Consider the following 11607-nt stretch of genomic DNA (forward strand, 5'->3'; position numbering starts at 1 on the left):
TATGGGCATTACGAATTCCTCGTAATGCCATTCGGACTTACAAATGCACTTGCAGCGTTTATGGACTTAATGAATCGAGTATGCTATCCTATGCTCGACAAGTCTGTGATCGTATTCATCGATAATATTTTGGTTTACTCAAAGTCTGAAAACGAACACGCTTCACACTTACATCAAATGCTAGAATTGTTGAGAAAAGAACGACTCTATGCAAAATTCTCGAAATGTGAATTTTGGCTTCGCCAAGTACAATTCTTGGGGCATACCATATCCGGAGACGGTATTTCTGTAGACCCAGCCAAGATCGAAGCAATTCAAGAATGGGAGCACCAAAGAATGCTACGGAAGTTCGGAGTTTTCTGGGTCTGACAAGGTACTATCGACGATTTATTAAGGACTTCTCTAAGATCGCAGTACCACTAACCTCTTTAACTCGTAAAGATGCTAAATTTGAATGGAATGAGGCCCAAGATCGAACATTTCAAACTTTAAAGGAATGTCTGACACACGCGCCTATACTTGCTCTACCTAAGGGTAACGAAGACTTTATAGTATATAGTGATGCATCTCGACTTGGTCTTGGATGTGTCTTGATGCAGCGAGGCAAGGTGATTGCATATGCTTCTCGCCAATTGAAAGATTATGAGAAAAACTACCCTACTCATGATCTTGAATTAGCATCAGTGGTCTTTGCTTTGAAGCTTTGGCGATACTATCTCTATGGTACGAAGTGTCAACTTAATACTGACCACAAGAGCTTAAAGTATTTATTTGATCAACAGACCTTGAACATGCATCAACAACGTGCTATAGAACTCATTAAAGATTACGACTGTGAGATACTATATCATCCGGGTAAAGCCAACATAGTGGCAGATGCTCTTAGTAGGAAGACGCATTTTGGACTTCTATGCTACTCTATCACTCACACGTCGGTTAAAAATAATGTATTTGATGATATTCGGAAATGACAGATTGAGGCTTTGAAGCCTGAGAATATCAAAGTAGAACGAATGGTAGGATATATTGATTTTCTCCCTGAAGATGGACGTGGCTTGAAGGTCTTTAAGACCCGAATCTGGGTCCTTAAACTTGGCGGCATGCGAGATGTTGTTTTAGTAGAAGCACATAAGTCGCGATTATCAATACACCCAAGAAGTACCAAAATGTACCAAGATCTTCGTTTAGATTACTGGTGGCCTGGGATGAAGACTGATATTGGACGTTATGTTGAGAAATGTACCACATGCTTACAAGTAAAGGCTGAACACCAGAAACCGTATGGTAGCTTACAGCCTCTTGAGATACCGATGTGGAAATGGGAGGAATTAACGATGGATCTGGTTACTAAACTACCGAAGACCCAACTACAACACGACAGTATTTGGGTTATAGTTGATCGATTGACCAAATCTGCATTTTTCTTACCTGTACGAGAGTCTTACTCTATGGATCGATGGGCGCGGTTGTACATTGATGAAGTTGTCTCACGACACGGTGTACCAGTGAAGATTATCTCTGATCGCGACTCTCGATTCACTTCTAATTTTTGGACTAGATTTCAACGAGAGTTGGAAACACGTCATGCGTTTAGTACGACCTATCATCCTCAGACCGATGGTCAATCAGAATGAACCATTCAGACTCTCGAGGATATGCTACGCGCATGTGTCTTAGAATTTGGTGGTAGCTGGGATACTCACCTACCCTTGGTTGAGTTTTCTTACAAYAATAGCTACCAYTCGACAATTGGAATGGCTCCCTATGAGGCTTTATACGGACGTAAGTGTCGTACACCCTTGTGTTGGCGAGAGACGGGAGAAAAAGTTTTAGTTGGTCCCGAACTCATTCAGATCACTCATGACAAAATTCATATTATTCACGAAAGAATGAGAGATGCTCAAGATCGTCAAAAGTCTTATGCAGATCGTTGTAAAAGGCCAATCGAGTTCTCGGTAGGTGATATAGTAATGGTGAAAGTTTCTCCTTGGCGAGGTGTACTTCGATTCCGAAAACAAGGTAAGTTAAGTCCACGATTTATTGGCCCGTTCAAAGTATTGGAGCGTATCGGAAAATAAGCTTATCGACTAGAGTTACCGGAGGAACTTACGGGTATACATGATGTGTTTCATGTCAGATACTTACGTAAATGCTTGGGTAAACATGAAGAGACGGTTCCCTTAGCCGAAGTCAAAGTAGATGAGAAATTAAGATACATTGAAGAACCAGAATCAATTCTGAACGAGAGAAAAGTGAAACTACGTAATAAGGAAGTAGACTTGGTATTGATCAAGTGGAAACACCATCGGGGACCAAATTGGACGTGGGAGCGAAAAGATGAGATGAAGGTGAAATACCCTTCTTTATTTCCACAACAGTGATTTCGGGGACGAAATCCTCAAAAGGAGAAGGTATTTGTAACATCCAATTTCTAATATGCCTAATTATTTGCTTAGTATATTTAATTATTGGATTAAATAGAACTTATGATTTAGTGGGAGTTTGAGTCTGAAGTTTTAGAATTTTATTTCTTAAAAATATATTAGAGGATTTGGAAAAATTTTACGTCAAATAGATACGTAAAACTGATTTTCTTGGGAGATATTTTCTGGAATATTTTTATTGGATGTTATATATTATCTCTTTATGAACGTGTAGGCGAAAACCTCATAGAAAACAGAGGTCCGAGCGAAAAGTTATGAATAATTTAAGTATTGATGGTCAAAATGGGTACCTAGCCGGACCAAACCGGCCCAACTCGAGTTTTAGCATTATAAATTGGAGTTTTGGCCCATTTTTCATGTCATCTAAGTCCAGAACTCACACACACACTAGAGGTGCGATTTTCACACACATAGACTTGAATCAACTCAAATCAAAGAAGAACTACAAGATCTTTGAAGGATTTGATCATCAAGTAAGGTATAATCTATCTTTGCACTTGTTCTTGGTTGACATTCTTGTTTTATGGATTGCATGTTGAGATAGATTTAGGGTTTCATATGGGTTTGATCTTAAGTGGATAAAATGAGTGCTTTTTAGTGTTTATGGCATGAAATGGTCAATGATTTAGGGTTTCATATTCAAGAGATTATCAAGATTTATGCAAGTTCAACATATGAACTTTGACTTGATTAAGTCAATGATTTGGGAGATAATATAAATGATAAAATAAAGGTTGGATTTTGGTTGTTTCTATCAAATATGTTATATTAAATTGAGATTCAGAAGTTGAAATTGTTTGGAATCGAAATGGTTTGAGAAAAATGTATGAAAATGAGATTTTCGACTTTTGAATGCATTGAAAGTGTGCAGACTTTGAAAATCTGTATAAAATCGTAGAAAAATCCAAATGAGGTTAGGTCAATTTCCTTAGTTAGATATTTTGAGTCTAGTTTATTTCTTATTTTATGATCAAGGCATGAATTCGAGCTTAAAATGGGTAAAATAATTCTGCATGCAACAGCTGTACATATAAATTTAGGTAAAGTGTTCAAATAGGATATGTGTATATCATGAGTTTCTTATATTGATTGCTTATGAGATTTTGTACATTTACTCCAGGGGGTAATTAGCACATATTTTGATACTTTGGAAGCAATCTAAGTGTGGTAGATTGGACTTGCTTTGTGAACTCATTCGGAGCTTTTCGGTATTATACGGTTGTCCGGTGAGTTATATAGTTAATTGTTACATATTGATTTGAACATATATATTTTCATATGAATGTTTTTGGTCTTGAATGAAGTCACAGGATCTTGATTTGTCTATGATTCCGTCTTTTGAGTCGATTCCTTATTATTATCTCGGTACATCGGTTTGTTTTCTGAATCTGGACTTGTTGTTTTGTTCCTTGAATTGTATGCCATAGTACGGGTACTACTTCGTGTGGTACACCGGAAGTTTATGGCGAAGTCAAGATCCCGGGTTGAACGGGTGAGACTTTCTACGGTTGTGAATACTCATTGCTCAAAAAGGAGGAAGGGCAATGAGTAGGGAACCTTGGCACATACCCGGTAGAGGAAGGCGGGCAGTGCGAGGTTTCCCGTAATGTATGATTCTGACTCGGACTTTGGCATGAGCCCGGGAGGTGAAGGACGGGGTGATGCACTATCTTCGTTATGAATACCGATTCGATCTCTTGGTTCTTGATATTTATTGGTATTCTAACGTTGTTGAATATATTTGGTCGTTGATCCTGTCTCCTTGTTGTATTGAGCAACAATGGTATGTTATAATATGGTGATTTGAATATGGAATCCTATGATCTTGGCATCCGGTACGTAATGGTTCACTCGGTTTCTTGTAAGTCTCGGTTTATATCTGGATGATGTCTTGAACTCTTTTATTGATAAGAGTTTATTATATATGTTTATAAACATGTGTGATATTAATATGTAATACTTAACTATTTCACTCACTAAGCGTTGGCTTACCATTTAAATGGCAACCTTTCTCATGAAGGAAGACGGATAAATAGAAAGAACCCGTTGTTTGACTTGAAGATTTATCGGGGAACTTGAAGATATCGATCTTGCTTTTGGGTAAATAGTAGCTTAATATATATAGTCTTGTTCCGTATTCTTTTGGCTACTTAATTTGGGTTATAAGTAAAAATCCGTTATATCCGGTTTGGAATTGTGTTTTGGCCTTTTGGGTGGTTTTATCACTAAAATAGGACGGATATTTCGATGTTTTTCTAGAAATTAATATCCCATATTTTGAGGTTAATTAATGTTATGCCCAGATTTGTGTGTTTCAAAGTGTTGGCCTCTGGTCCTTCATGGCCTTTGGTCCTCATGGCCTCTGGTTCTTCATGGCCTCTGGTCTTCTTCCAGACTTAGCCATTTCAGCAGCGTCTGGTCCAACCATTGTCTCTGGTCCAACCATTGTCTCTGGTCCAACCATTGCCTCTGGTCTTTTTCCAGACTTAGTCTTTTTAGCAGCATTTTCAGATTTTCCATCCTTGGCCCAGATGGCTTTGACAAAACTTTTAGAGTAATTTAGGATCAATTTTGATCCCAATAATCAATAAATTATATTTTATCGGGTTCAAAAGAGAAAAATAAGCAAATAAGAAAACAAAAAATGACCAAATCAAATGTGAATTCACATTAAAATCGCGTGTAATTTAACATGTGATTCACGTGATTTTGGTCGTGACCTGAGATCACAGGCCAAGTCGCATGCACACTCTTACATTGACTGTTAGTGTAGAATCACATGTGATTTTATACGTGATTTGACTGTTTTTCGTGTTTTCTTATGTGGTTAGTGTTCTTGTTTAAATATCACTCCATAAACTTATTATGTATAAATTAAATTAGTTTTATTCTTATTTTTTAAAAGATAATATGAAATTAAGGTAAAAGACGCATTTGTCCTAATCTGATAAGCGTATGCCTCAATTAGTCTATTTAATGAAACTTCATTAACGATGTGGATCATTAATGCAAGAAAAATAGAAAGTTAGAGACCCTCGATGTAGATAATTCATTTGAGTGATCAAATCCAAATTTTAAGCAAACTACATGGATCAACAATGTAAAAATCCCCTTATGGCCATGAAGGTTCAAATGCGATGACTCCGGGTTATCTGCAAAGCAGGTGATCGCCCTGGGATTAGTCGGCTCGCATAGCGGGTTGAATGTGCAGGTTAATAAAAAAATTCACTCATAAACTTATTATTATATTTTCTTTTAATATGTATATATATACATACATAGAGAGAGAGAGAGAGAGAAATATAGAAGTTTAATCATTTGAGAACTCTGAAAATTGTATCTATCATAAACCACTAATTTAAGATAATTAATATTATTAATCAATGATATGATTATCATTATTTATTAAACAAAAATTACTGTATTTTTTTAGGAAATCCCATACATATCTCTCTCTTTGTGTCTCTCATCTCCTCTTTCCATAGCATACTTACGCACAATTAAATGTGCATACGAAATTAACACATTGTGAACACAATGTAAATAATCTTAAGAAATTTTTTACTAGGGTGTTTACAAGGTTCACATGGTGTTCAAGTGATTTGTTTAGATTTAGGTGGCGTTTGTTTTTTAAGAGGTGTTGAAGTCTGAAGTATGAATTCACTTCTGAATTTTAAGAGGTGGTGCTGAAGTCTGAAATCTGAATCAGTCAGACTGTTTGTTTTTACGTCTGAAATCTGAAATCTGAATCAGTCAKACTGTTTGTTTTTACGTCTGAAATCTGAAATCTGAATCAGTCAGGCTGTTTACTTTTACGTCTGAAGTCTGAGAGTTCCAGAAGATCGAAGAACACCAATCGAAGCTTGAATCGAGCTAAGGGACGAGACAAAAACAGAGGGCGAGAGCGAATGTATGAAGAACACCAGCTTCAATCGATGAATGAGACGAAAGAGATCGAGATGTATAAAGAAGCAGATCGAGAAGAAACCAAAGAGAGATCGAGAAGATTACCARAASAYCAGCTTGAATCTGCGATGTATGAAGAACACCAGCTTCAATCGATGAATGGGACGAGAGCGGATGAGAGCGACGTAAAGGAGGCGGATGAGAGCGACGTAAGGAGGCGGATAAACAAATAAGAGGTATTAAGAGCTAGAGTTACCACTTAAAAATTCAGAGGAAACCTTATGAATTCAACTCTTAATTTGGGGAAAAAAAAAACAAACGATCTGAAAGTCTATATGTCTTACCGATTCAGACATAAGAGGAAATTAAGAGGCAAAATTTAAAAAACAAACAGGCCCTTAGTTTTAGTGGTTTTATTTGGTGAGCTTTAAACCCCTAATTCTTGGAATGTTAGGTTTTACTAGCAAGTTGGATACCGCTAGATCAAATGTTTTACACTCTTATCTTTTTGCACAATTTGATCTAGATTCTTGTTTATCACTCGTTGATAAAAACACCCATAACAATAGTTAAATGTCATTTGACCATCTGCGACGAATTAGTGTGAGAAACCCGCTTCGGTTCATGTCCCCGCTCACAGCCTTTTGGCTTCCTTTTGCATTCGAAGACTACGGAAATCAACATACAACCCATTCATAAAGTTGAAATTGAAGCCTAAACATATAAATTTTATTTCAAATCGATTCTTGAACAATGTAGATCTTGAACCTTCAAAACACACGATCGACATTCGTTTTTCTGACTAGTTTTTTTCTCAGTTATCTAATGTTCTTGTGTAGTTCTTTTTGTATCATATAGGATTAGCTAAAACGAGTTACAACATCTCTAACATGTATGCTATATTTTCTCTGTATTCAACCAAATTTGAAGATTCTCTTTTTCTGTTCATATTTTCTTATTTTAGATGAATGTTTAACATAAGTGTCGAGATTGATAAAGAATTGGTTAATGATACTAGAACATGTACTTGTTTTGAGATCATCGTTTTGGTAAGCTATTACCTCGCCAACTAGCTAATCAGACGAATAGAACATGTTGAGCCAGATCTTTTTCATGTAAAATCTGCTTGCAATGAAAGGATCTCGGAGACCCACCAAAGCACGAAGACACGATATTTCATAATCACAAACATAAACTCTTAGATTCGCCCGCGTATATCATAGACAGAGTAAACTACAAATTCGGTCCTTGTAGTTTGTCAAAAACATCATTTTTCATCCTTGTGGTTTTGCAATTACAACATGGCTATTTTGGTTTATAAAAACATCCATATTTGATCCCACACAATAACGACTATTAATAATTTGGTTAAAATGACAGACATTTTTGTTTTTTATCTATTTTTTTTATTTTTTACCTAATCAAAATTGATTGTATGATCTTCGTCATGTGATTTTTTATTAGACAAAATACAAAGTAAATCAAGAAAATAACTAAAATGTTTCTCATCTAACGAAATTGTTAACAAACGTTAGGGAGTAGGACCAAATTCGTACATTTTTGAAAATCATGATGGTCAATTTGTATTTTAGCAACTGTAAGGACAAAAAATGTTATTTTGAAAAAAACCGTAGGCATAAAATTTGTAGTTTGCTCTTATATATATTTTATCACACATTCTACACCTTGCATATCAAAGACTGATTACCCTCCCACTGTTCAGAAAGTGGGTATGAGGAACGATGAACCGTTAACGCCGGCCGGCCGGTTGTTCATGCAGCCAGCAACTCACCAGATCATCAACTGCGCTTTCGGTCTTGAACGGTCCGTTGGAATAGATGAAGCTCGAATTGTCCTCTCTGATTCTCTCATGATCGAACACCCGAGGTTCTGCAGTCTCTTAGTCACCGACGATTATGGCCGCCATTATTGGAGAAAAACCGAAATCAATATCGACCGCCACATCATCCTGCATTCCGATCCAGTCAGTGAAGCTGTTAACGATGAAGCCGCCACCAACGATTACGTAGCCGACCTTGCCGTATCGTCTCCTTTGAGCACCGATAAGCCGTTGTGGGAAATCCACATTTTGTCGGCTCATAAGTCTGTGATATTGCGTTTCCACCATGCGCTCGGGGATGGAATCTCTCTCATGTCCTTGATGTTAACTCTGAGTAAAAAACTTGATGATCCTGAAAAGACGCCGACGATCGAACCCCTAATTTCATCTACCAGAAGAAACCATAGGAAATTAGGAATCGATGAGAAAGTTTTGAAATTATTGAAAATTATTTGGTTTACTATGATTTATGCGTTGGAGTTTTTGATCAGGAGTCTATGGGTGAAAGACGGAAAGACGGTGCTGAGAGGCGGAGAAGGGGTGGAGTTGTGGCCGAGAAAAGTCGCCACCGCCAGGTTCCACCTTGACGACATGAAAACGGTGAAGAACGCCGTCACTAACGCAGTAAGTTTTACGTTTCTGTTACGTTTTCCGTTAGCGGTTCATTTTGTGTGTTAATAGGTTGCCTAACCAAACACCGCAATTTCAGTTGTACGGTAAATTAAAACCTTTCCTTACAATTAAATAGACCAACGAGCGAGTAGAGTCGGCTATAGCTAAGCGTACCGGTTATAAAGTACTTTAACTGGTCTTACCATTTTTTATCGAAATTGATTATGGTCTGTTATAAGAAAGCTTGGGACTGATTAGGCCCGGTCCGAGACCGATTTTTAACCATGACTACCTCAAACTAAAATTAACAACCCATCCAACCTAATAGAAAATGTATCAGGTCCAATAATATATTTCGAGTCTAATATGTATTATGTATAGTGTATTCCTAATATAGAGGAGCCTTCATTTGGAAATCCATAGTCATAATTTGAAAAAAAGGTGCATCATGTGCTATTTCATATTGATTTTTTCATCTATGACTTGGATTTAGTGTATTGATTAACATATATTCTACGTAATGTGTTTTTGTTTTACGTATATTTGTTACACAATTTGAACATTTTTTTATGTGTTTGTGAAACAAAAAATTCAACTAAAAAGTTTCATATTATAAACCGAATATATATGAAACAAATACATTGTGAACTGAAATGTAGCGGGTTCGGTTGGGTTATAAACTTAAGAAGGGTTGGGTTGTCGAAATGTCCTAAAAAATTTTAAGTGGTAAACATATCCCTTAATACCTCTTAATCCTAATATGCCCTCTATCAAATTGTTCATATTTTGGAGGCTAGAAGAGATTTGTTAGCAAAACCTATTTATCTTTTATATTTTTACACTAATTTGACAGATTCAGATTTCAGACTCCAGACGTAAAAGCAAACAGTATTACTGATCCAGATTTCAGATTTAAGCACCACCTCTTATAAATCAGAAGTGAAATCGGATTTCAGACTTCAACATCTCTTAAAAAACAAACGCCACCTTAAAATTACTTTTTTTTTCTTCCAATTATTCATGTATAAACCTTTTTATTCTTACATTCTCACAATATTTAGCCTTCATATTTTAATCTTGTTATAAGAATAATTGGTACGGTATCTATTTTGAAAATGGACGGAGCTACTTTGCTTAAATACACAACTTGTTCAAGTTCAAATCCTATAGGAGACAGGCTTGAACCCCTCCGCTAGACTCAACCACTTAGTCAGCTTTAAAATGTCTTATCACATGTGGTTCATAGGCACTAGGGGGTGGGTTACATGTGGACTGGTCGGGTTTATCGGTAGTCAACGTACTCGAATATTAAGAGTGAATTAAGAGTTGGTCCCGTGATTTGGTGAAAAGTGCTACTATAGTTCATAAACTTCATTTATTAAGCTTTTGATCATGGGTGTATTCATTTTGTTACGTCCATGGTCCATTTGATTAACATAGATAAAAGAATTCGTTAGCTCAAAAGACATTTCCTTCTTTTTAGCCTTTTTGTATTTTCCTTATTAAAAAAATAAAAAAAAGATAACACACACAACGACAGAACCACGCCTCCTCCTGTGAAACCGAGAGCCCCACACCACCACCGTTAGCCATCACCGCTTCCCTACAGGGAAAAAATCATTTAACTCGGTTAATTCTAGGGGCATTTTATTCCTTTTACCACTTTTTGTATTTTTCTTATTGAACGGCATAAGACACTCCCCCACCCACACTTCACCATCTCCTCTCATAAAACCTGTCGTCCCAATGTAACCTTCCATCTCTTATGGTGAAACCCACCTCCCATCTTTTGTCTTCGTCTCCATCTCCTCCGGTGAATCATAAAACACATGTAACTAGCAACGTAACTAATGTGCTATCTCGGAACTTGTTAATCAACTTCCTTGGCTTCATGGTACTTTACATGTTGCATAACAATCAATAAATATGTTCTAAAAACTAGTTATGTTTAATTAGGTTGTTGGCCCAAGGCAAGAATAGGGTTGGGAATATGAAGCCAACCAAGAGCATTTACAATCACTTCGGCGAACCAAACAACAACACTCACCAAAAATAAACACAAAAAATGAAACCGATGACTCAAATATGAAAGGCAAACCAACGACACCACCCTGACCAAAAATGAAACCCGAAAAATGAAGCCTCCTCTTGGCGTGAACCACCATCCTCACCAAAATTGCAACCCACAAAGAAACTGATAAACAAAACGCAACATGGATATGGGAAGGCAGAGAGAGGGAGCACCAGAAAACGGTGAGCTTAAAGGGAGGGTTCACTAGAGTTGGTGGTACAACAAAAGAGGGGTCACTGTTTATTTATACACTATATAGTTGATCGAAGAGTGCTCGATGCTATATATACTGTTTTTGTGTGTATGTCTATATATATATACACACTCACACATATACATATATAATAAAAAAAAGATCAAAATGCTCCTGATTTAACTAAGTTAATGATACTAGTCAGAGGGACCATGACTAAAAAATGAATACATGGAACCAAAACCGTAATAAAGAGAGTTCAAGGAGTGTAGTAGTAGTTTTCACGATACCACAAGGACCAAAACTGTAATTCACTTTAATATTAATGGCTTAATAATAATTCTTAATGAATATAAAGTAATATAAAATAGAAATTGAATTAATCCTTCTTTTGGAATAGGATATGGGTGTTATAAATGCGTAGGCGAAGGCTATTACCTACTTACAGGTAGGAATATGTAAAGTCAATGCTTCATGTTTATTACTATTATAATATTAAATTGTTATATTATAATGATTAAATAATAAATAAATTGACAAA

This window comes from Cynara cardunculus (assembly GCF_001531365.2).
Source record: "Cynara cardunculus var. scolymus isolate 2C chromosome LG 2, CcrdV1, whole genome shotgun sequence".
NCBI lineage: Eukaryota > Viridiplantae > Streptophyta > Magnoliopsida > Asterales > Asteraceae > Cynara > Cynara cardunculus.